The sequence below is a fragment of the Microcaecilia unicolor genome, chromosome 1 (genome assembly GCF_901765095.1).
Source record: "Microcaecilia unicolor chromosome 1, aMicUni1.1, whole genome shotgun sequence".
NCBI classification, from domain to species: domain Eukaryota; kingdom Metazoa; phylum Chordata; class Amphibia; order Gymnophiona; family Siphonopidae; genus Microcaecilia; species Microcaecilia unicolor.
In genome coordinates this window covers 597,438,935-597,466,397 of record NC_044031.1, presented here as the reverse complement: position 1 = coordinate 597,466,397, position 27,463 = coordinate 597,438,935, and the positions used below count along the sequence as shown (strand labels likewise).

Below are 27,463 nucleotides of genomic sequence, written 5' to 3'. Positions count from 1 at the left end.
AGACCCATAGTTTTGCAGATGGGAGCATTGTTTTTCCTTAAATTCCTGTGTAAATATGTGATCAGGTATAGATCACAGAAATATGTGTTTTTTGATTCTGTTCAACTCTCCACATTTGTTTCCTCTAAATGGATAATGGAGGGACATGACAGGACCTCTTCTCCCATACGAGAGGCAGAAGATCCACATTGAGTTGAATTGTCTTCTGTACTTTGAGCTTGGTGCTAGTAGCTTTTTTCCTTCTTCTCTTTTTTGTGTTTTCTTATATTTTAAGAACTTGGAGTGCTCTTCCTCTTATGGAGGACTAAAGTTAATCGATTATTTATATAATTACTAGTAAAAGAGGCCCGTTTCAGAGCAAATGAAACGGGCGCTAGCAAGGTTTTCGTTGCCAACACCCCCCCCCCCTCTCCCTCCCTGGCCAACCCGTTCGTTGTTCTGCCATTGCTCCGCCCCCAACGTCATGACGTTGGACACGAGGGCGGGGTCGGGAGCGATTCCCCCCCGCTTCCCTGCCTCCCTCCCTGCCAGCCCCTTCGTTGTTCTGCCATTGCTCCGCCCTCGAGGGCGGGGCCCGGAGCAATTTTGGTGGCTTCACCACCAAGAACCTTCGAACCTTTTTGAAGGAAGTCAGGGCTTGGCTTCACTGACGTCAGTGTCCTCAGAACGTTGAGGGTGAGTTTTATTATAGTAGATGATAATAGTTTGAAATTTTGTTTCTTTTTTTTCTGTGCAAGTGATGCTTGGTCGGTAAAACTGTAATTTCAATAAAAATAAAATTTAAAAATGTGTATATTATATTGAATTTTCACCCAGTAGCCCATATACCTTGGATGGCACTATAGTTGTATCTCAAGTGTCATTTTATCTAGAGTCTTTTCGTTGTCTACATGTTTCTCAGTTTGGCTTTAGGGTAATACATAACACTGAATCTCTATTATTGACATTGGTATGAAAGTTAAAGAGCTTTTGAGTCATGGTACTCAATCTATTCTACTTCAGTTTTATATTTCAGGAGCATTCAATTCAGTTAACTATGATATACGTTAGGGTTAATTAAGAGGCCCTTTTACTAAGCCATGGTAGCCATAGCATGTGTCTAAGGCACACCAAAAAGCACTGCCTGGGATGTGCTGAGGCGTCCTGCAGTAGTGTGCCAATCAGCACGCACTAATCTCGTTCTAAAAAATAGTTTTTCTTTTATAGCGCAGGAGGTGTGTTTATGTGCGGAGAGTAAGCATGCCCTGTGCTAATCGGGTAGCGTGAGTACATTGCCACACTATCCAATTAGCGCAGGGTTAGCGCGGGAGCCCTTAGTGCCTACAAAATAGGAGGCGGAAAAGGCTAATGCCGCAATGGCCACACATTAATTGGGAAATTAGCACATTGCCATTAATGACACAAACAAAATTGCAGCCATTTTACAGCCACGCTAAAAGTGGCCGTAGTACATGGGGAGACCCATGCCCTAAACACAGCACTGGTCACTTTTTGGAGTGGCTTAGTAAAAGGGTCCCTAAATGACTTTGGTATCTCTGGAGCAGTTCAGAAATGGTTAGAGGATTTCCTAAAAAATAGGCAATGTTTTTATGAATTATCTGGGTTTGGTTTTGGATCCACCAATGATTTTTGGTTATTCTTATGCAAATGACATGTTTGAGCTGATTTCATCAACTTCAGATGTTTTGACTTTGCAAACTTCAGTTTCAGACTGCATTTCTATGATTCATTCATGGGTGAATCAACACTTATTAAAGCTTTAATACATCCAAGGCAAAGCATTTGATTTTTCAGTAATCTACTGAGTGTTCCTTTTTATGTCACATTACATTCTGGTGAGCAATTACAAATAAAGGGGAACGTAAGATAGGAAAACCAAAGCACTTCGAAATGAAGAGCAAAAAAGCACACAAAGCCTTCAAGAATAGGGGGCGTCAAATCAGTACTTCATTGAACAGACCCAACATGGTTCATGTTTCCGGAAAACATGCATCAGGGGTCTTGTGCAGAAACCATCCTCAATTATGTATGTCAGTCAAGTGACAGGAGCCGCCATGTTTTTTGAAACTTTGACTGTGCGGGCAGCATTTCAATTTTCTCACCGCTGATGCGATTCTAATACAGTCACTATTTTCTATAGCTCCGTGCATTTTACAGGCATCTTTTTGTTGTTTAGAGAAAGTTTGTATCCTTTCACTTAACTGACTGATACATAATTGAAGACTGTTTCTGCAGAAGACCTCTGACACAGGTGGTTTTGCCAAAACACAGACTGTGCTGGGTCTGTTCAATAAAGTACTGATTTGAAGGCCCCTATTCTTGAAGGCTCCTTGTGCTTTTTTGCTCTTCTGAGCAATTAGAAATAGAAAAAAACTTCCAGAATTTGGGAAGTTATTTTGGATACTCTACTGACATTGGAACCTCAGACAAATCATTTAAGTAAGATATTTCTTAAATTATATCGATTGAAAGTAATTAGATCTGGTTTTTTTCCTGAACATTTTCGGGTGTTGGTGCAGCCTATTATTGTATCTCAATTAGATCATTACAATGTTTTATATGTAAGACTGCAAATGAAACTTTTAATAGGTTACAGCTTTAACAAAATACTGCAAAGATGGCGTAAATTTGATCATGTGACTACATTGCTAAGACATTTACATTTGTTGCTGATTAATGCCTGACTAGAATTTAGTATTTAAACTCCTGCATGGTTATTGTCCCTATTTGAATACCCAATTAATAACTTTTCCAGTTTTTCAGAGAAATTCTCTTTCATTGTTACTTGGATTCCCAACTATTAAGAAGGCTCAATACAGAAGAGTCTTAGATAGTTCATTCAAATATCAATCCAGTAAGATCTGGAACTCTATTCCTGAACAAATTCATACTTTTTCAGAGTATCTCTCATTTCGTAAAGCTCTGAAAACATATTTTTAATGTATTTTAATATATGATTTGATAGTTTACCAAATTATTTTTGTATTGTATATTTTATTGTAACCCCCTTGGATACCTTGTTGGCATAAGATGGATATAAATATCAAGAATAGAATAGAATAGCATATATATTTCCAAGTTTCCAAGTTTAGGGGCCCTTTTACTAAGTCGTGTATGCACGTATGCGCATCCTACACACGTCAATTTGGAGTTACCGCCCGGCTACCGCGTGGCCCGGGCAGTAATTTCATTTCTTATGTGTGTCCACTACGCATGCCAGGAAAATAATTTTTATTTTCCAGCATGCGGTGGAAGCCGGGCGATAATTATCATTCTACACGCATAGACTATTACTGCACGGTTACTGCGTGACACCTTACCGCTAAGTCAATGGGTGGCGGTAAGGTCTCAGACCCAAAATGGACACGCACCAATTTTTATTTTGCTACACGTCCATTTCTGGCAAAAATTTTCAAAAGGCCTCTTTTACAGGCGCGCTGAAAAATGGATCTGCACTCGTCCAAAACATGCGCCTACACCAGCGCAGCCCATTTTTCAGCGCACCTTAGTAAAAGGACCCCTTATTAAATATTTGATATACCGCTCATTACATTGAGCATTCTGTGTGGTGTACAAAGCTAAAAAGAATAAATAATATAGATGAAATAATAGGAAAGGAACTACATTATTGACAGGAAAGCCAGAGAAACAGATAAAAGCAAATGATAGCATGATGCTCCCGTCCACCTAAGGAGATACCCAAAAAACATACTAGAACCACTGGCTTCCACTGGGACTGTAAGTATCTTTAAATAGGAAGGTCTTCAGACCTTCTTTGAAGCTTTGGAACATTTGTTCTTGCCTAAGATATATGGGCAGAGTGTTCCAAAGTGTAGGGACCATAGTGCCTGAAACACACCTACCTTTTTCGACCACAACATAACCTTGTATTTGTTTCTCTACCGGACTTGGCGAACGCCTTTACGGTACTATGTAAGCCACATTGAGCCTGCAAATAGATGGGAAAATGTGGGATACAAATGTATAAATACGTAACACTGAAGATCTGGTTATGTACAGTATCAAGGCAAATGACCCGGAAAGAAGGAACAACAAGAGAGCTGTGTTGTGAAGACCTAAGGGATTTTGCCAGGTACTTGTGACCTGGATTGGCCACTGTTGGAAACCAGATACTGGGCTAGATGGACCATTGGTCTGACCCAAGATGGCTATTCTTATGACCTATTAGAGAGATGGGGATGATAAAATGGAAGAGATAAAAAGGGTTACCAGAATAATGTATCTTATGAATGATCATAAGTATTTTATAGGTGATCCTATGGGAGATTGGAAGCCATCTCAAAGATCAGCGCTGTTACTATGTTTTCTGGTGTTAAGTAGCCACCAGCAGTCTACTATGCTTATTTATGTTTGCTGTTTTTAAAGCACAGGATATAATTTTGTTTTGTTTTTTTGGCATATTTTAGCTTTTTTTGGTATATTTTATATAAAATAAAATTAACAAATACTAAAAATAGATGCCGAGGAACTTTGAGGTAAGTGATTGATGCATGAATAGAGGAGCTAGGAACTGAAATAGCTGGGGCTATAAGAGATCTGATAGCCCATTATATACTCATTTGATGTCTCTTTGTTCTTTAGTATTGTTTTATAAGAATATTTTATTGCATTCACATTTATTGCCACTTGTACTTGTTTTCCCTTTCCCCTTTTTTCCTGTATAGATCTATTTGGAAGTGGGTTTTTCCCCCTTTTTTGTTTTTTCAGAATTCCAGGTAGTAGTAAGATTTATGCTGCTGATCCAGTGCCGTATTTAGACTTGGTGAAGTCCTAATCTATATAAAGCTTGAAAGTCCCTTGTTAAAAAGTTACACCAGAAGGTCTCACAAAGATGCGTACCAAAACAGGACCTTGAGTCATCACAAAAACATATATATGCCTTTTAATTGTTTAATCCGAACAATTAACGATTATCTACCCTTCAGAAAAATGTTGAAGACACATCTCTTCAAGCAAGCTTACCCTAATGACCCAACCTAACCTTTTAAGGCCACCCACACATCTCCTGCTCTGAAGATGATTATACCTTAATCCATGTCTCCCTAACTCCTTATACTGATACCCCAGTCTTCTCTTCTCCATCTCCCTACTCCATACCCCTCCCAATCTCTTTACTTTTGCCTATCACACCTTGTCTACCTTTCCATGTTCAATTCACATATTCTTAAAACCTTACTATTACTATGTTTATTACAATTTATAATATTCTCCTTACAATACTTTGTAATTCTATTTACTATGTAAGCTGCATTGAACCTGCTATGTGCGGGAAAGCGCAGGGTACAAATGCAATAAATAATAATAATAACAGTAAGGTATTTAAAATGAATTTTGTTATTTCATTTGTGGATGTCAGCTCTGCACATAAACTTCTAAAAGCCAGGACAATTCTGAAATTTTGTGAGGCCCTAAATTGTGGCTTGTTTAACTTATGCCTAAATCCAGCACTGTACTGATCCCAGTGACAAACAGTGGCTTCCCCATGTCGGTCTCAATAGCAGACTATGGACTTTTCCTCCAGGAATTTGTCCAAACCTTTTTTAAACCCAGATACACTAACCGCTGATATGACATCTTCTGGCAACGAGTTCCAGAGCTTCACATGGATAGTGTCACTGAATATCCATGGATAGGCCTGACTAAGGGGCTTTTACTAAACTTAGTGCGTGCTAACAGAATTAGCATGCACTAAATGCTAAGAAGCCTCTTTCATATCTACGTGCTTCTTGGCATTTAGCACACACTAAATCTATTAGCACACGCTAAATAATAAAAGGGTCCCTAAGACATTTATCCAAATAATAGTGGACATTATCCAGATAAATGCCACTACGTCTCAACCCATATTGTGTTGAAGGGCTGAAGAGTAAACAGAAGGAATCATTTTAAAAGGATAAGAAATCAATAGAAAGCTATATTTGAATTTTCAGCTATGATACTTATAGTTTTGTCCTTCTGAACATGCATATGGCTCACATATTTAACAGTAGCAACAGCACTGATTATTGGCCTACCCTTTTTTTCTCTTTGCTGAAAGAAGAAACATATTTGCAATGACATTTGCAAACAAGGCCAATGGTGGACATGATGGGGTCCAGAGCACAGGAAGCCCCAAAACCTGCTTGAAGACTGTTCCACCTTCAAATTCAGGTAGACTTGAGGCCCCTTGTAACATGAGGGCCCAAAGCAATTTCACTGGTTATCTACCCCTAACACTGGCCCTATTGAGACCTTTATAAAGATGCATGTTTCTGTAGAAGGGTCAGACTACGAAGAGATAGCTAAAGCAATATATCATCTGTTTATAGCAACCCCACAGTGAATTGCTCTAGTGAACCAACTCAGCTTTAATTTTAGGAAATTACCCCTGGTGTTTGAAGAAGAAGTTGAAGAAAGCTCAGAATAAAAGGAGCTTGCTTATATATGGTAATTTTACTATTCTTTATACTGTTAATACAATTGTAAGTTTTATGTCAAGCGATACCTGCTGTATACCTCCTTGGGTTAATTTCATCCCTAGAAGGTGGTTCATAAATCCCAATTTTAAAAAAAATCTATTTTCCCTACTTTAGGACTGCAGTTTCTTAAGAAAAATCTGCAAAGAACAAACAAACAAGCACTCACCAAGACCTCCAACCTTCATGGGAGTCACTGTGCAGACAGCATCTAGTTAGTGTTACTGGAGCTTCCCTTAAAAGACTGGTGGGTCACATGACCTGCACTCTGCACTGCATCACCAAGAAAAACTTCCCACATTTATGAGCCCTTTTAATAAGTACATAAGTACATAAGTAGTGCCATACTGGGAAAGACCAAAGGTCCATCTAGCCCAGCATCCTGTCACCGACAGTGGCCAATCCAGGTCAAGGGCACCTGGCACACTCCCCAAACGTAAAAACATTCCAGACAAGTTATACCTAAAAATGCGGAATTTTTCCATTTAATAGCGGTCTATGGACTTGTCCTTTAGGAATCTATCTAACCCCTTTTTAAACTCCGTCAAGCTAACCGCCCGTACCACGTTCTCCGGCAACGAATTCCAGAGTCTAATTACACGTTGGGTGAAGAAAACTTTTCTCCGATTCGTTTTAAATTTACCACACTGTAGCTTCAACTCATGCCCTCTAGTCCTAGTATTTTTGGATAGCGTGAACAGTCGCTTCACATCCACCCGATCCATTCCACTCATTATTTTATACACTTCTATCATATCTCCCCTCAGCCGTCTCTTCTCCAAGCTGAAAAGCCCTAGCCTTCTCAGCCTCTCTTCATAGGAAAGTCGTCCCATCCCCACTATCATTTTCGTCGCCCTTCGCTGTACCTTTTCCAATTCTACTATATCTTTTTTGAGATACGGAGACCAGTACTGAACACAATACTCCAGGTGCGGTCGCACCATGGAGCGATACAACGGCATTATAACATCCGCACACCTGGACTCCATACCCTTCCTAATAACACCCAACATTCTATTCGCTTTCCTAGCCGCAGCAGCACACTGAGCAGAAGGCTTCAGCGCATCATCGACGACGACACCCAGATCCCTTTCTTGATCCGTAACTCCTAACGCGGAACCTTGCAAGACGTAGCTATAATTCGGGTTCCTCTTACCCACATGCATCACTTTGCACTTGTCAACATTGAACTTCATCTGCCACTTGCACGCCCATTCTCCCAGTCTCGCAAGGTCCTCCTGTAATCGTTCACATTCCTCCTGCGACTTGACGACCCTGAATAATTTTGTGTCATCGGCGAATTTAATTACCTCACTAGTTATTCCCATCTCTAGGTCATTTATAAATACATTAAAAAGCAACGGACCCAGCACAGACCCCTGCGGGACCCCACTAACTACCCTCCTCCACTGAGAATACTGGCCACGCAATCCTACTCTCTGCTTCCTATCTTTCAACCAGTTCTTAATCCATAATAATACCCTACCTCCGATTCCATGACTCTGCAATTTCTTCAGGAGTCTTTCGTGCGGCACTTTGTCAAACGCCTTCTGAAAATCCAGATATACAATATCAACCGGCTCCCCATTGTCCACATGTTTGCTTACCCCCTCAAAAAAATGCATTAGATTGGTGAGGCAAGACTTCCCTTCACTAAATCCGTGCTGACTTTGTCTCATCAGTCCATGTTTTTGTATATGCTCTGCAATTTTATTCTTAATAATAGCCTCCACCATCTTGCCGCGTAAGAACCTACGTGCGCCCAACGCTTGCCAATTCTGAGCTACCGCCCGGCTACCACGTGGCCCTTGAGGTAATTTCAGTTTTGGCGCGTGTCCGCTGCGCGTGGCCAAAAAATATTTTTTATTTTCTGGTGCATGTAGGTCATTACTGCCTGGTTAACACGCGAGACTTTATCGCTAGGTCAATGGATGGCGGTAAGGTCTCAGACCCTAAATGGAACCGTAGCAATTTTCATTTTGCTACACATCAATTTTCGGCAAAAATGTTTTAAAAAGGAATTATTTACAGGTGTGCTAAAAGATGGTTCTGCACACACCCAAAACACGCATCTACAGTACCACAGGCCATTTTTCAGCGCACCTTAGTAAAAGAACCCCATACTTTTTAATATAAACCACATATATGCTATTAAAATCTAGGACCAGGGGCGTAGCTACGTGGGGCCATGGGGGCATTGGCCCCCACAGATTACGCCCTGGCCTCCTCTACGTTTTACCTCCCCCCACCGCCGCCCGCCCCCCGCCCCACCGCCACATCATAAGGTACCTTGTTTGCTGGCGGGGGTCCCCAATCCCCGCCAGCCAAAGAGTCTTCTTCAGCGCCAGTCGACTCCGGCGCCTTTGTTGTGTGATCATCTGTTTCTGATGCCTTATGTCCTTAACCATACATGTAGCCCCATGCAGGATGTAAGGCATCAGAAACAGATGATCACACAAGAAAGACGCCGGAGTCGACTGGCGCTGAAGAAGACTCTTCGGCTGGTGGGGATTGGGGACCCCCACCAGTAAACAAGGTACCTGATGCGGCGGCGGGGCAGGGGGTGGGGGGGTTTGCGGTTGCGGTAGAGGTCCAAAGTGATGCGGGGGTCAGTGGCGGCATGGGGAGGTGGCTAAACAGTGCCCCCCCCCACCTCGGGCTTTGGCCGCCCCCCCCCCCCCCCGCCGAGGTCTAGCTACACCCCTGTCTAGGACCGGTTTTAGCTGGTTGAATATCCTGGTGAGTGCTTGTTTGTTTGTTCTTTGCAGCTTTTTCTTGAGAAATTTCTTGATGTATGCAGATGCATTTATCTCAGGGATTAGACTGAGCATGAGTAACTGCTTTTATTCATGTTTTCCGTAGCATTGCTTGTGGTGATGTAAGTGATTCCCAAACCTCGCCCTGTAGACACCCCAGTCAGTCAGGTTTTCAGGATATCCACAATGAATATTCATGAGAAAGATTTGCATGCACTGCCTGCACTGTGTGCAAATCTCTCTCTTTAATATTCATTGAATATCTTGAAAACCTAACTGGCTAGGGTGCCTCCAAGACCAGGTTTGGGAACCAGCCTTACACCATAAGGGTATGACATTTGCTTGGGTTCCTTCACACATTTTAATGTTTATTAGCGTGTTATGTCACTCTGCACATTTTTTTGAAACCTGCGTTTTTATGATATATGTATTTATTTATTCAACTGGTACACGTAATTATGTCCTTTTATGTTAATTTTTAGTATTATGTGACTTATTATGATTTTTAATTATATGATTGTATGATTTGGAGGTATGTTTTCAAAGCAGCATTTTCGATATGACATCTAAGTCCAACTTTGGATGTTTTGCTAAAAACATACAAAATTCAAGTGTGAAATATAGTGATTTTCAAACCCGAAAAACTTCTATCTTTTTTTTCCCAAAAATGGCTATTTGCTAGATGTGTTTGTGCTCTGTGCGTATATGTTTATGGTCCGTTTTTGGAAAAAAAAACCTCCAACAAAACTCAAGCCATTGGGATGTAGAAGGAGCCAGCATTCTTATAGACTGGCCACACAGACATCCCAGAAGAGCAATGGGGTGCCCTAGGGGGCATTACAGTGGACTTCAAATAAATGCTTTCAGGCACGCATCTCACTGTTGCTCCCTTATCTTTTCTGTTGAGCCCCCAAAACCTAATACCCCCAACTGTACACTACTACAATAGCCCTTAAGGGTGAAGGGGGCACCTATATGTGGGTACAGTGGGCTTCTGATACGTTTTGAGGGAGACGTGGGCCTGGGTCCACCTGTCTGCAGTACACTGTACCCACCACTACTCTACTCCAGGGACCAGCATGCTGCTCTAATGGACCTGAGTATAACATCTGAAGCTGACAAAGAGGCTGGTAAGTAATGTTTTTAATCACATTTTGGGGGGTGGGAGGAGGTTAGTGACCACTGGAGGAGTAAGGGGTAGTCATCCTTGATTCCCTCCTGTGGTCATCTGGTCATTTTGGGCACTTTATTATGGCTTATTCGTTAATAAAACAGGTCTAGACCAAAACACCCAACTTATAGATTTGTTCCATTATGGTAGAAAAACGTCCAAGTGTTAGGAACGCCCAGATCCTGCCCTTGACACACCCCTGACATGCCCCTTTGTGATTTGAACAGACTTCTGATGGACTTCATAGAAAAATGTCTAAAAACTGGTTTGGAAAATACCAATCTGGACGTTTTTGTGACAAAAACTTTAAAAGAAAGCCTCATAATGATCTAATTTACATATTTTTAAATGTAACAGTTTGGTACATTTACAGGCACATCCGTGTTGCCACCAGGAAACTACTGGTAATGCTAAAACACATGTAAATAACATACATTTAAATGCTCAGTGGTGTTAGCTAATGACATGTTAGGCACATCTGTAATGCCCATTAGTATATGTGGTAGGCCTCTATGCTTGCTGATTATAGATTCTTTTTCTCCTAAAATTATAAATATATAATATAAATTGGGTCATTGTTGAAATACCTAACCCTGCATAAGTACATCAAACATATAAATGGCAAGTGACCAACTCACCTGCAAATGCGCAGTAGAGACTTCCCTCTCTGTCCCGCACTCGGGTCAAGACGTGATGATGTCAGAGGGCGGAACAGAGAGGGAAATGGAGTCGGACTGTCGGACGCTGACGCTGGAGCCTGGAAACGAACATCACGTGCACCAACCTCCACCCTCCCCCCCCATCCCCGCCGCTGCTCCCGCCCCCCTTTGTATCGGGCCCCCTGCACTGACCTGACAGCGCCTCTCACCTCCATGTGGAAGCGCTGCAGGCAGCAGCAGAGCGATCTGCTGCTGCCTGCAGCGCTTTCACACGGAGGTGAGAGGTGCTGTCAGGTCAGTGCAGGGGGCCCGGCACGGAGGGGGGAGGGAGCGGCGGCGAGAAGGGAAGCTGGAAATCTCACCCGTTTTAACGGGCTTAATGGCTAGTAAGTACATAAGTAATGCCACACTGGGAAAAGACCAAGGGTCCATCGAGCCGAGCATCCTGTCCTCGACAGCGGCCAATCCAGGCCAAGGGCACCTGGCGAGTTTCCCAAACGTACAAACATTCTATACATGTTATTCCTGGAATTGTGGATTTTTCCCAAGTCCATTTAGTAGTGGTTTATGGACTTGTCCTTTAGGAAACTGTCTAACCCCTTTTTAAACTCTGCTAAGCTAACCACCTTCACCACGTTCTCCGGCAACGAATTCCAGAGTTTGCTTATGCGTTGGGTGATGAAGAATTTTCTCTGATTTGCTACAGTGAAATTTCCAATTAATCTACAGTTTATGAACTATATGTCACATTATACAGTATACAACAGGGAGGTCCTTATTTTAAGGATTGCAAATTAATGGCTGCCAAATGATTAAAAATTAAAAAAAAAAGTCCTAAAGCAAATAATCTTTGAAAATTGCACAGTTCTCAGCTTTCAAGATGACAGATCCTATTAGGAAGCTGCCACTATGCTAGCGGATTCTGTTTGGTTTTTGAAGAGTCCAAAAAAAAAATTCTTCAGTTGAGAAGCATTGTTGCTACAGAGATAGGGCGAAGCACAAAATGAATGTAGGCTATGGTTTCTGTAATTGTTTTTTTTTTTGTTTTAATATTGGGGCGGTTTCTTAGCAACTACAATGCAGCAAATGTAGTGCCTAACACTAAGAAGGCTAATGTATATCACTAAAAGCGAGTGTGACAGCATGTCGAAAAGCTAATGAGTTGGAGACGGGGGAAGTGAGGTGAAAGGGGAATAGTCTGAAGTGCAAGGTTCCAGAACTCTGCAGTTCATTGATTGACCTCAGCCCTCTGGTGTTTTCAGACTAGTCTGCTAATCTGTAATTAGTTCCTTGCAAAAATAACTGTACGCCAACAGCTCTATCCAGGCAATGAAGTAGAGTACTTATGTTAGAACGGTGAAAGCGTGGGCTAGACCAGTGCTTCCCCAAGTCCGGTCCTGGAGTACCCTTGCCAGTCAGGTTTTCAGGATATCCTCACTGAATATGCATGAACTTGATTTGCACACACTGCCTCCATTATATACAAATCTCTTTCATGCATAATTTTCAACTTCAGTACTGAGGTACATACATATGTGGAAGTCTATGCAGAGCAAGGGGATTTTCTAACAAGCTACTTGAGCACATTGAAACTATAACCTGCTCTGGAACAGGTGAAATGTCCGATCCTTCAATCTATGTGCAATTTCTGCTAAATTTGTGGTAATATTTTATAACAACACAGAAGCATCTATCTGTCTTTATAAAATAGGTATTCTCTTATTAGGCAGTGTGTTATTAAAATTTCTCCAATAATTTTAATGTGCATCAGCAGTGTACCAACCTTATATGACACCCGGAGCAGAGCACACACACCCCTGGGTGAAGCACAGGCACTGCACCCACCAGGCAGCACACACACCCCTCCTCTAAGAAAGGGGGTGTGCAGAGCAGGTGCGCACTGTCGGCTCTGCCGGTCCCCTGCCCCCTCAGATGTCAACTTCCTGTTCTGGGGCAGGAGACTGACAGAGCCGACAGTGTGGGCCTGCTCCGCACACCCCCTCGCTGCCAGATCCCGTGGCAGACCGCCCACCCTAGGTATGCTAGAGGTGTACATACACATATTTTATAAAATACTAGCCGTTGAGCCCGTAAAAACGGGCTGGTATTGGGGTTTTCCTTCCCCTCCCCCCCGCGAGGTTGCCACCGCTCCCCCCTCAGAATCGCCGCTGCCGCCGCCACCACCCCTCCACCCGGCCCAGGCCCTCTCTTCGCTTCTGAACTTACACATCCATTTGCCGAACGCAGCAACACACATCAGCTCAGCTGCCGTGGGCCCTTCCTTCTCTGCCTGTGGCCCCGCCCTCCTGTGACATAACGTCAGCGAGGGCGGGACACAAGCAGAGAAGGAAGGGGCAGCTCAGCTGATGTGCGTTGCTGCGTTCGGCGAATGGATGTGTAAGTTCAGAAGGGAAGAGAGGGCCCGGGCCGGGTGAAGGGGTGGTGGCGGCGGCGACTCCGAGTTGGGGGGGAGGGGAACGGTAGCAACCTCGGCGGCGCAGTTTCCCTCTCTGTCCCGCCCCCCCCCCCCCGGTCATCACGTATTGACGTGGGGGCGGGACAGAGAGGGAAGTCTCTACTGCGCATTTGCAAGTGAATCAGTCATTCGCCGTTTATATGTTTGATGCTTGCAAATTGTGACTTCCACATTCCACTCTCATTCCTTCCCTAAGCAGAGGTGGTCAGCAGTGAGTACTATCCATATAGCAGCACTGAATATACATATTTAAGTGCTGTGGTTGGCATTTAAGTAAATATGCTGACCATTGACACTGAAAATTACTCTCTTTGGGGGTACTTGCAAAACTTTGCACCTATATATAGGTGGGCACATGATTGGTGCATATTCTATAAGGGAACATAGGCACTTACTTTTCTTTATAGAATACTAACATAACGTCAAAAATACCCACCTATAATTTAGACATGAGCACATATGCCTGCCATAGAGCTGGAGGAATTGTATCTATGTTCTAGAGATACACTTGTAACTTATGGTATTATATAACCTATAAGCGTACCCGTGGGAGGGGGGCATTGTCGGTATGGTCTAAGTCCAAATTGGGGCATTTTGCTGATAACATCTCAAAAAAATGTCTAGCTCAACATGTCCATCTGTAAGTACCATTTTCAGAAGAAAACAAAAAGTCCTAGGGAAATAGATAGAAAAACAAGCCATAGGGACATCTGTCTGTCAGCATTCCTAGTAAACTGACCACACAGACATCTTAGTTCATATTGTATGATAAGCCCTCCAGGAATAGAGAAAACATATTGTACCTAAAGGTTCACCACTACAATAGCCCTCAGACTTGCAGGTCACTTATACATTTAGGTAAAAGAGGCATTTCTATGTTCCAGGAGGGCTCATATATTTGTACTGAAATGAAAGCATTAAGGGAATTGAACCTGGGTCCTGTTGTTCCCTGTCTACTGCACTGACCACTAGGCTACTCCATCCACTTGCCTGATGCTTTCTTAAGAATGGCCATAATAGCAGGAGCTGTCATAGAGTCTGGTATCTACTGCCTCTTTCACATCTTTGCGGGTTGGGAGGCGGTTAGTAGCCACTGGGAGATTAAGGGGTGTCATGCCTTCATCCCTCCAGTGGTCAGTTGGTTAGTTAGGGCACTTTTCTCAGACTTAGTCGTGACTGAAACAAGTCTAGATAAAAGCGTGTTTCTTTTCTGCTTGGACCTTTTTCTCTGTTCCATTATCGCAGAAAAACGTCCAGATTGTAAGCCCGCCCAAGCCCCACCCAAAACATTCCTCCAACATACCCCCTTGCTATTTGAATGCACTCAGTGAAAAACATCCCAGTTCTACCTTTATGAAAATTGCGACTTAGACATTTTTGTCGGAAAAACATCCATCTGCTATTTTGTGTCACTTTTGAGACTTTTTCTCTTTTGAAAATGAGCACCATAGTAAACTATGAGGTCCTTTTATTAAAGTGCGCTGAAAAACGGCTTGCGGTAGTGTAGACACGGGTTTTGGGAGTGTGCTGATCCATTTTTCAGCACACCTGTAAAAAGGGCCTTTTTAAATTTTTGCCGAAAATGGATGTGGGACAAAATCAAAATTGCCGTGCATCCATTTTGGGTCTGAGACCTTACCACCAGCCACTGACCTAGCGGTAAAGACTCACGTGGTAACATGGGCGGTAATGACCTACACATGTCAAATGCCACTTGAGGCTCATCTGATACACGCATCCGAAAATAAAAATTATTTTTCGGATGCGCGTATAGGACGTGCGCCAGAAATGAAATTACTGCAAGACCCATATTGTAGCAGTGCGGTAACTCCATTTTGGCTTACATTGGGCGCTCATAGATGCTTACACGGCTTAGTAAAAGGGCCCCTATAAGTTATGTGTGTATGAATCTCAATCATGTTCCACCCACACTTCATCCATGAGTACACCTATCTGTAAAATATACCTTATGTAATATTCATGTATATCTACAGAATAGCACTCAGGCAGAAGTCTGGCAAATACACGTATCTATGTTAAATATGTGCACCCATGCCATTATTCTAATGATATAGTACATAATCGGTCCACAATTGCTTAGTTGTACTTTATAGAATTTCTCTGCAAGTATCTTGTAGCTTTGATTCTAGTATGAAAACAGGGCTAGCAAATTCAGAAAATCTTAACTTAGGAATTTTTTCTTAAAGTGATTTATAGTAAGTTGACAGGTACGGTATGTGTCAAGAAAGATAAAACTGAGGCTATGACAGGTAAAGATTTGAAGCTGTACTGTAAAAAGGTTCTTCTTCTTTTTTTTTTAGTGCCCTGAAATGAGAAAAGTCTTTGAAAACAGCTATTTGCAAGATGCTGCTTGAGTGGGACCCAAAATCACTGCTATTTATTCCTATTGCTGCTGTTGTAAACGCTGAGGCAGTTGTACAGATGAATGCTTTCAGAGTTGCATAAACACCATTATCAGACCTTTGTTCTTAGCAGTTGCTTCTTTCTAATCTTATGGAAGTTAGCACTGTAAGGGACCTTAACAGGTCATTTAATCTACCATCTATATCAAGGCAAGGTCTACTGTACATAAAGCATCCCAGACAGCTGGGGAGGTGGGGTCACTTCATCCTCTGTACAAATCTCTATTGATAGAGATTTACCATTTTCCTAGCTAACTCGTTCCAGTGCTTAAGTACAATATAGTTCCAAAATTCTTCATAATGTCTAAGTTAAATCACCCATACTCCACTTTCAGTCCATTACTTTCTGTGCTATCCTCAGCAGAGATACAGAAAAACAATCTTCGTTATATAATTTCTCGCCTTTTATATTTCAATACTGCTTTCAATTCATCCCTCATTCTATTTAGCCTAATTAAGCGATAAATGATGAATATATCTGCATGATATTAAGTGGCTGCTGTTAGACTACTTTGTGAAATATATACTGCATTGGATCTGTGTAAAAAAAAAAAGACGTTTTGATTGTTCTTATATTTTGTCTTTACTTTTACTTTTTCAGCCATCTCTTTGGAAAACCGTACTGGTTTGTTTTTCCTCTTACTTTTCTATACTTTCTGGGTACAAAGATGCACTGATTATATATATATATATATATATATATATATATATATATATATATATATATATATATATATATATATATATATATATATATATATATATATATATATATATATATATATCAGGTTGTTGGGATAGCCACAATGAATATTCATGAGAGATATTTGTTGTAATTTGTTGTAGGAATCCAATTTTACTATACAGTATCATAAACATACTGGGATAGCTATGGATATTTAACATTTAGACAATCTATTATGAATGAAAAATTCTACATGAAGCAAAGAGAAGGTTAATGGTAAATAGAATAATAACCAATTCAGGTAATAATTAGTTGTTAAAGATATGGTTGTTCTTTGTGAGAGTTTGTTGAATAGGAACAATTTGAGGATTTTGCTGAATCTAGTATATTAAGTGTGCTGCTGCGGCTAGGAAAGCGAATAGAATGTTGGGTATTATTAGGAAAGGTATGGAAAACAGGTGTGAGGATGTTATAATGCCGTTGTATTGCTCCATGGTGCGACCGCACCTTGAGTATTGTGTTCAATTCTGGTCGCCGCATCTCAAGAAAGATATAGTAGAATTGGAAAAGGTGCAGAGAAGGGCGACTAAAATGATAGCGGGGATGGGACGACTTCCCTATGAAGAAAGATTAAGGAGGCTAGGGCTATTCAGCTTGGAGAAGAGACGGCTGAGGGGAGACATGAAAGAGGTATATAAAATAATGAGTGGAGTGGAATAGGTGGATGTGAAGCGTCTGTTCACGCTTTCCAAAAATACTAGGACTAGGGGGCATGCGATGAAACTACAGTGTAGTAAATTTAAAACAAATCGGTGAAAATGTTTCTTCACCCAACGTATAATTAAACTCTGGAATTCGTTGCCGGAGAAAGTGGTGAAGGCGGTTAGCTTAGCAGAGTTTAAAAAGGGGTTGGACGGTTTCCTAAAGGACAAGTCCATAAACCGCTACTAAATGGACTTGGGAAAAATCCACAATTCCAGGAATAACATGTATAGAATATTTGTACGTTTGGGAAGCTTGCCAGGTGCCCTTGGCCTGGATTGGCCGCTGTCGTGGACAGAATGCTGGGCTCGATGGACCCTTGGTCTTTTCCCAGTATGGCATTACTTATGTATATGTACTTATAAGTATTGCCACACTGGGATAAACCGAAGGTCCATCAAGCCCAGCATCCTGTTTCCAACGGTGGCCAATCCAGGTCACAAGAGCCTGGCAAGATCCCAAAACAGTACAGTACATATTATGTTGCTATTCTTGTGACTAAAATTTAGATAAAATAAAAGTGGGAGGGCGACCAAGGATACCAAATGCTGAGAAGATGTATACATCTTCTCAGTCTTTGGTATCCTTGGTCGCCCTCCCACTTTTATTTTACATTGCTGTTTTCCGTGGGGAGTCTTGAGTTCTGTGCCTTGCGGCGGATTTTCTCATGACTAAAATTTAGGTGCACCTATTTAGCATCCTAAAGCTAGGCCTAAATACCTGCGCCTAAGTTAGGGCGCAGATCATGTGTATTCTATAATAGTGTGCATAGGTTATTGAAATGCTCACAACCTGCCCATTCCACGTCCACGATCTTGACCCTTTTTAGACTGTGCACATTAGAATTTACACGCACAACTTTCGAGGTGTATTACATAACGTGGTGTGCATAAATTCTATTATAGAATACACCTGATCTGCGCCCTAACTTAGGCGCAGGTATTTAGGCCTGGTTTTAGGATGCCTAAATAGGTGCACCTAAATTTTAGTCACAAGAATAGTGCATGCGCATATTCTATAAACTACATGCAACTTTGGGCATAGCTTATAGAATTACACTAACTGTATGGGGGGGTTTGGCGACGATTTTTAAGGCATCATTTATAGAATTAGTCCCTTAGTGCACACAGTAAATGATAATACCTATAGGAATATACAGTGGGGGAAATAAGTATTTGATCCCTTGCTGATTTTGTAAGTTTGCCCACTGACAAAGACATGAGCAGCCCATAATTGAAGGGTAGGTTATTGGTAACAGTGAGAGATAGCACATCACAAATTAAATCCGGAAAATCACATTGTGGAAAGTATATGAATTTATTTGCATTCTGCAGAGGGAAATAAGTATTTGATCCCCCACCAACCAGTAAGAGATCTGGCCCCTACAGACCAGGTAGATGCTCCAAATCAACTCGTTACCTGCATGACAGACAGCTGTCGGCAATGGTCACCTGTATGAAAGACACCTGTCCACAGACTCAGTGAATCAGTCAGACTCTAACCTCTACAAAATGGCCAAGAGCAAGGAGCTGTCTAAGGATGTCAGGGACAAGATCATACACCTGCACAAGGCTGGAATGGGCTACAAAACCATCAGTAAGACGCTGGGCGAGAAGGAGACAACTGTTGGTGCCATAGTAAGAAAATGGAAGAAGTACAAAATGACTGTCAATCGACAAAGATCTGGGGCTCCACGCAAAATCTCACCTCGTGGGGTATCCTTGATCATGAGGAAGGTTAGAAATCAGCCTACAACTACAAGGGGGGAACTTGTCAATGATCTCAAGGCAGCTGGGACCACTGTCACCACGAAAACCATTGGTAACACATTATGACATAACGGATTGCAATCCTGCAGTGCCCGCAAGGTCCCCCTGCTCCGGAAGGCACATGTGACGGCCCGTCTGAAGTTTGCCAGTGAACACCTGGATGATGCCGAGAGTGATTGGGAGAAGGTGCTGTGGTCAGATGAGACAAAAATTGAGCTCTTTGGCATGAACTCAACTCGCCATGTTTGGAGGAAGAGAAATGCTGCCTATGACCCAAAGAACACCGTCCCCACTGTCAAGCATGGAGGTGGAAATGTTATGTTTTGGGGGTGTTTCTCTGCTAAGGGCACAGGACTACTTCACCGCATCAATGGGAGAATGGATGGGGCCATGTACCGTACAATTCTGAGTGACAACCTCCTTCCCTCCGCCAGGGCCTTAAAAATGGGTCGTGGCTGGGTCTTCCAGCACGACAATGACCCAAAACATACAGCCAAGGCAACAAAGGAATGGCTCAGGAAGAAGTACATTAGGGTCATGGAGTGGCCTAGCCAGTCACCAGACCTTAATCCCATTGAAAACTTATGGAGGGAGCTGAAGCTGCGAGTTGCCAAGCGACAGCCCAGAACTCTTAATGATTTAGAGATGATCTGCAAAGAGGAGTGGACCAAAATTCCTCCTGACATGTGTGCAAACCTCATCATCAACTACAGAAGACGTCTGACCGCTGTGCTTGCCAACAAGGGTTTTGCCACCAAGTATTAGGTCTTGTTTGCCAGAGGGATCAAATACTTATTTCCCTCTGCAGAATGCAAATAAATTCATATACTTTCCACAATGTGATTTTCCGGATTTAATTTGTGATGTGCTATCTCTCACTGTTACCAATAACCTACCCTTCAATTATGGGCTGCTCATGTCTTTGTCAGTGGGCAAACTTACAAAATCAGCAAGGGATCAAATACTTATTTCCCCCACTGTAATAGGTATCTTATCATTTAATGCACACTAATTATTAGTGTGAGCTAAATCCATTAGTGCACCTTGATAAAAGGGCCCTTTAATAATTTCTTCTTTGGACTACTTGGGTTTGTTTTGGACTACTCACCTGGGTGCTGTTCTGGTTTTTGCAAAGCAATTGCCTGTTTGTTTTTTGGGACCATTAAATTTAATGCGGCCACCAAGACTATGGAACATGTATACAGAAAATGTCATTCTAGCAATTATAAATACTGTATTTCAAATCAATCAAAAAAGAGTGAAAAACTAAGGGGGTCTTTTACTAAAGGTCAGCTCGAGTTACCTGCAGTAGGTCCCATTTTATTCCTATGGGCCCTGAAGCAGATAACTCAAGCTAATCTTTAGTAAAAGACCCCCTAACTCACTTAAATAAAGCAAAAAAAATTGAATAATGGAAGAAAAAGACCTCAGTTGACCATGGTATCCATCGACTAACCCCATATCAGATATCATGATATTCGAGTCACAGTTCACAGCTTCTATCATTGGTCTAAAAAACCTCCAACAAAACCATTTGTTGTGAATTTTTATGTGAAAAATATTTTTTTTTATTAAATTTATGGCATGGTCAATTTCCTTCAACATGCACAACTTCCACATAGGACATGAAAATGTGTTGCTAAACAGCTGAACTTAGCTTGAGGCAATCGGATGATCCCGAATAATCCCAATGGGGACCTATTTCATCACTTGGCTTCCTCAGGGGATCTCTATACTACTACTACTACTACTACTTATCATTTCTATAGCGCTACTAGACGTACACAGCGCTGTACACCTGAACATGAAGAGACAGTCCCTGCTCGACAGAGCTTACAATCTAATTAGGACAGACAAACAGGGCAAACAAGAGATAAGGGAATATTAAAGTGAAGATGATAAAATAAGGGTTCTGAACAAATGAATAAGGGTTAGGAGTTAAAAGCAGCATCAAAAAGGTAGGCTTTTAGCTTAGATTTGAAGACGGCCAGAGATGGAGCTTGACGTACCGGCTCAGGAAGTCTATTCTAGGCATATGGTGCAGCAAGATAACTGCCAATGTAGCAACTGTAAATGAAACACAAATATTTTCAGAATAGCCATTCTAGCAATTTGTTTCCATCATTTTTAGTTAAATTATTAGGTAGTTATTTATCATCAAAGGTCTATGGAACTTTAAGTATTTCTGGTTCCAACATTATGTAATGTGGCATCCTGCTACGGGTTGTACTGACACTCTTGCAGCCCTCTGTGTATAAAGGTTACCCACCCCTGTATTAGCACATGATGGCAGTAATAATTACTGTGCTGGCATGACAGCATGCTAATTCACACATGTATGTATATAATATTGTTTTCTAATCAATCATGTGCATATTTGGGGCCTATTTTATAGACCTATCCCCTTACTACCTGGTAAGTGTCAAACTTTAATGCATTTTGGTAAAAGTGCCCCTAAAACTACTACTGGTCAATATTTTTGTCGTTGTTTCCAAACAGTTGAAATTAGATGAAGCAACAATATTGTTAGTAGCTTCTGTGACTTTGACAGATATTGAATCCAAACAAGAATAACATTTTGGCCAACAGAGCAGTGGCATATCCAATCAAGGTGCTTGTGTTGCATTTGAACCCCCTGTCAGTCCCTCCCTTCTCCCTTCCACCGCATGTCTCCCTTCCCTTCCCAGCCCAGCAAAGACCTGCAATTCTCTCCTTCCCCTTGCTCCACCCCCTCCCCATGCCTAGTCTTCGCCTGGGTAGCACCAATGGCAGGGGCACTCATAGACTGCCTGCGGCCTGCATGGGGCTTTGTCTCTGAAACGTCCCGCCCCCTTCTGCTGCAACTTCCTGTTTTCTGAAGGGTGGGACAATTCAGAGAGAAAGCCCCGGTGCAGGCTGCAGGCAGCCTATTAGTGCCGCTGGCGTTTCACGGGTGAAGACTGGAGGTGATTTGAAGGTATGGTGGGGAGGAAGAGTGGGGGAGGGAGGGAATTGCCAGATCTTTGCAGGGCTGGGCCGGGAAGGAAGAGATGCGGCAGGAGGAAGAGAGGGAAATACAGATGCAACCCCTGTCGAAAATTCCTGGCTACACAACTGCAACAGAGTCTCTCTGTCAGCACCCATCCCTCATCATATTAATAATGCCATGAAACAGCTTGTTAAGATTAAAAATAATTTACGGTCCACAAAGTCTGCACCCATCCACTATAGTATATCCAGTCATATTGTCTGTTTCTATATCTTAGGCATTTATATGAAGGAGGCCATTGGAAGTGTTAAAAAGGGCTAAGAACTTGCCTCTTAGCATGCTGGAATTTATGGGCATCATGAACATGCCTGCTGGAATGAAAGGGGAAGGGGGATGGAATTTGATGTAACACTTTTCTGTGGTTACAGTCATAGTGGTTTACATATTATATACAGGTAATTATTTTGTTCCTGGGGCAATGGAGGGTTAAGTGACTTGCCCAGAGCCACAAGCAGCTGCAGTGGGAATCAAGCTTGGCTCAAAAACAGTAGAGATCACAATATCAGAACCCAATTATATGACTGGGAACTTGCTGGAAAATGCTTAAGAAATAGAATTAAATGAAAATGTTAAATAGAGGAAAAGCCTCAGAATCTGGTCTGGAACTGCCATCATCCTCACAGACTTTAGGCTCCTCACAGGCATAAAAACCTCTATTCAATACCTTCTTTTGTCTTTTATTAAATAAACAAAAGTCTTTTGAATTCTCAATTTTTAACTCCAATTCCGTTTTTTTAAATTTTTTAATCTTGTCTGTCAAAAGACAATTCATATTCAAGTACCAAACTTGGTAATACTGTTTATAAAAGCAAATTGTAAAGAGCAGGGTCCCACCGACTGTGACTGCTCTTTACAATTTGCTTTATTGAACAGTATTACCAATTTGAAAAAAGTTTGATACTTGAATATGAATTGTCTTTTGATAGTCAAGAAGATTTAAAAAAATGAAAATTGGAGTTTAAATAGAGAAGTCAAGACTTTTGTTTATTTAATAAAAGAAAAAAGAAGTTATTGAAGAGAAGTTTTGATGCCTGTGAGGAGCCTTATGAAAAAGTCTATGAGGACGATAGCAGTTCCAGACCAGATTCTAAAGCTTTTCCTCTCTATTTAACTTTTTCATTTAATTTTATGTCTCAAGAATTTTCCAGCAAGTTCCCGATCATATAATTGGGTTTTGATTTTTGAGTGAGAGGTTCACTTTTTTTCTATTTATTATTGAACCAAACTCAGTTATCTTGGTTCTCAGGCCACTGCACTATCCATTTAGATACAAGCATTTACATCAGCACTATGTGGCCCTTTTACAAAGGTGCGTAGGCACCTATGCGTATCCAACATGTGTCAAATTGGAACTACCGCCCGGCTACCGCATGCCCCGGGCAGTAATTTCATTTTTGACATGCGTCCGAAATGCGCAGTAGAAAATATTTTCTATTTTTCAACCATGTGGCGCTCACCCAGCAGTAATCAGCAGTTTATACATGCTGATGCTTACCGCACGGTTAGCACGCGAGATCTTACCGCTAAGTCAGTGGGTGGCGGTAAGGTCTCAGGCCGAAAACGGACGTGCACTTGTTTTAATTTTGCCATATGTCCATTTTCAGCCACAAAAAAATGCCTTTTTTCCAGGCGTTCTGAAAAATGGACCTGTACATGTCCAAACACATGCCTACACCAGCGCAGGCCACTTTTAGAGGCGCCTTAGTAAAAGGGCCCCTATGTTTGGGGTAAGTGCTTGTGCCTATCCTATATAGAACAGGCTCCTATTCAGTGCCCTCTAGGTGTCTAATTCTAGGCACTCATTTAAAGAATTGCCCTTTTAAGAGGGTAACTCTATAAGCTAATGCGAACAGTTAAGCACCAAATAAGCACAGCATATATTAGAATAATGGCATATATGCACATATGTGACAAAATTCTAAGTACTATTCTATAAATATGCACATATCTTAGCATGCATTTAACAGGCAAGGATACGCAAAGGTGGAATCTAGGCAGACTTATGTGTATAACTTACAGGTATAGTGCTCCATGACTGTTTTCATACTAATTGATTAGGGACTAGGGATCAAGTCTTGGAACAACAATTGGGCCCCAATTCCCACTCCTTTTCTTTTTGTTTTGTTGAATAGGAGAAGCCTAATGGTTAGAGCAGCAAAGTTAGAACCACAAAAGCAAGGGTTCAAATCCTACTGCTGCTTATTTTGATCTTGGACAAACCACTTAACCCTTCATTGCCTCAAGTATAAATTTTGACTATAAGCCCTTTGGAGACAGGAAAAATGCCTATTGTACCTAAATGTAATTCCCCTTGAGCAACTCTGAAAAAGGTGTTAGTTCATTCCAAAAATCCTTTCTTTTCCACATCCATCCACACTCCTAAATTATAATTGCAAGGTGGGTCCATGTTGGTCTTCATCTTCTGTCTGTTATTATGTTAGTTTTTCATGCTGGCAATTTAAGATAGCAACATAATGGTAAAATACAAATTCAGATTAATTTGACATGATGCTGTGTTAAGATTTTGATGCAAAACTAGAATTTCATGTAGAGAACAAGACACTGAAAGCAATTTCTAATGTAATTTGTACCTGTTGTGATCTATTTCCTGCCACAATATACCTCTAATGAAAACCAAAATGAGCTTAAAAGGATCTTGCTATCTAAAGAGCTGGATATGTAATTCTGGCTTGTAATTCAGTAATTGTTGGTGATTTGTCCTACATTTTCCACCTTTTGAATATCTTTGACCAGATTTCTATCTGGTTCCTCTGCCTGAATCATTAGTACAAAGAGTATTCCAGTATAGATTATGTCATTTCATCCTCAAATAGTTAACAACTCAACATCTCTTCATCTTTCCATGCCCCTAGCATTTTGGTTACTTTGATATTATTTTTTGACATAAAGAACTACTCCACCCCTTGTTATGCCATCCAAATCCTGTCTTCAACTTGGTATTCATGGGACAAATTGATCCATGTCTTAATGATTTTGACAACATCCAATCTCAGCCATAAGGGCTTGCAGAACTAGTATTCTATTGCCCAAATCAGTGGGAATCACTTCTGGTCCTCAAGGACTGCAAATGCTTTGAGTTAGCAGAGTATTCTTAACAAAGAAATGAGCTAGGTTTGCATGCTTACTAATTTCATTATATTCAAATCTATCTCATGCATATGTAATCCCCTATTAGATAGGGATTACTAGTAGGATAGAATCCCTGAATGAGAGTCACTGGGGGGAGTTACTGGGAGATCCCTGGGTGGGGGAAGGCACAGCCCAGGGGGAGTGGTTTGCAGTAAGATGCAGAGGAATAGTGCCCTGCTACATATGAGTGGCAGGGGAGGTGGAGCAGAAAAGAAAAGAGGTAGTTTGCCCCTGGGGGGGGGGGGGTATTTGGTTGCCTGATGGTCCCCTGCCAACAGACCTGGAGGAGTAAAGGGGAATCCTGAAGGGGATAAGTGTGACCACTGGCAGTAAAGGGGAGTTGTGGCTCTTGCAAGCGGCAACTGAGGACGTGTGGAGCTACAGGTGGGCAGAGGAGAGACCCAGCCTGGGATCCAGGGATTGCCCATCCCAAGACCAGGGTAGATCCAAAGTGGGGGCCACCACTGGAGAAAGGTCAGGCCACAGGGGGTCTGGACCCATGAAATACAGAAGATCACAGCCTTTGGGACACTATTCTCTGGGATACGAGCCTGTAAAAAGTGTACATAATCCTGCTGAACAGTAGCTGTAAATATATCCAACGGAGGAGAATATAGGAGTTCCCCTGGGGAATATTAGGAGTGTGATTTTCAAAGAATTACATTTAATGTTAGAGAGTTCATACGGTTTGATGTTCCTGCTGTTGCGCAGATGAAGAATAAATAGTTGGAGTTTTTGCATAAGCTGCTGACCCTGGTGTATTCTTTAAACTCGAAATAGTAAGTGTCTCTCAAAACCTACAGATTGCCTTCCTAGGCCCGATTACCTACCCCCAACCCAACCTGAGGGGTTTGATAGCCAGCTTTATTCCATGCACTTTCCTCTTGTGGATTGGCATTTCTCTTTGGTTTCCTGGTGGGGGAGAGAAGACGGTAATCCCACTCGCTAATGTTTCCTTCACCAGGTGGAGGCACCAAGAGCCACAGTGAATTAGGGACCGACAGAGACTGCCTTCGGAAGGTTCCAGCCAGGTTGGACCCCGAATCCAGGTGCACCCAGTAAAGGAGCATTACACATATTTATTAGGGATCCCTGGAAAACCTGACCCATTTGTGACTCTCTAGGAATGTCAGACCTAGGTCATGAGCCTTTATGCACGCATACCAGTTATTTCTCTTCAGCTGAATGACACTCTGTATAGTCTCATACTAGCTGCTCTCTACTCTATTTTTTCAGGATCTCCTTGCTTTTGTGTTCAGCTTAGGCAAATGGATTTATCTCATGACTTTTCAGTACTGGTTCAAGGTGTATTACATTCAGGTGCTTTAGTTTTTATTTCTGTCCTAGAGGGTGTACAATCTTCGTTTGATCCTCAAGTAGACTATGGCATGTAGTGGAGGAGTAACCTAGTGGTTAGAGCATCAGGCTGACAACCAAGGAAGTACCACTGCCGCTCCTTGAGATCATGGGCAAGTCATTTAAATCCACTGTTGCCTCAGGTGCAAATATTTATTATAAGCCCTAAAGGATCAGGTAAATACTTAGCATACCTAAGTGTAACTCACTTCAAGCTACCACTGAAAAAGGTATGAGCTAAATCCAAATAAATAAAATTGCAGAGTCATTTGTTTTATTTTGTTATTTCTTGCCTATGGGAAGATGTATCCCCGGAAGGAGGAATAGATTCCAGGAGATATGAGGATGGTGGAAGGCAAGCTAGCAAGCCGGGCTTCTCTTTTCATGGGAAGGGGCATTTTCAATATGATTTCTAAATCTAATTTTGGACACTTTGCTGAAAACATCTAAAAATCAAGTGGCAAACAGCAATTTTCAAACAAGAAAAATGTTTTTTTTGTTTCAAAAATGGCCATTTCCCAAACCTTTTTGTAGATGCTTTGTGCTTAGTGCATTTTTCTTTTGTGACCATTTTTGAAAAGAAAAAAAAAGTTTCAAAGGACAAACACATAAAAACAAGCCATTGAGACATATGAGGGGCCAGCAGTCTTAGTAGACTGGCCACACAAATATCCCAGCAGAGCAGTGGGGCACCTTAGGGGGCACTGCAGTGAACTTCACATAAAAGGTCCCAGGTACACATCTCACCATTA

At 41.8% G+C, this 27,463-nt stretch overlaps 1 long non-coding RNA gene across 1 annotated transcript; it reads right to left on the bottom strand.

Moving 5' to 3' along the window:
* Positions 1–10,605: 10,605 nt before the first annotated feature.
* On the bottom strand, positions 10,606–24,705 carry LOC115460451. The gene is made up of 3 exons (XR_003940500.1): positions 24,692–24,705; positions 20,992–20,996; positions 10,606–10,707 (listed from the first exon to the last, which is right to left on the bottom strand). It is a non-coding gene; the product is annotated as an uncharacterized LOC115460451 (long non-coding RNA).
* Between the last annotated feature and the right edge of the window lie 2,758 nt (positions 24,706–27,463).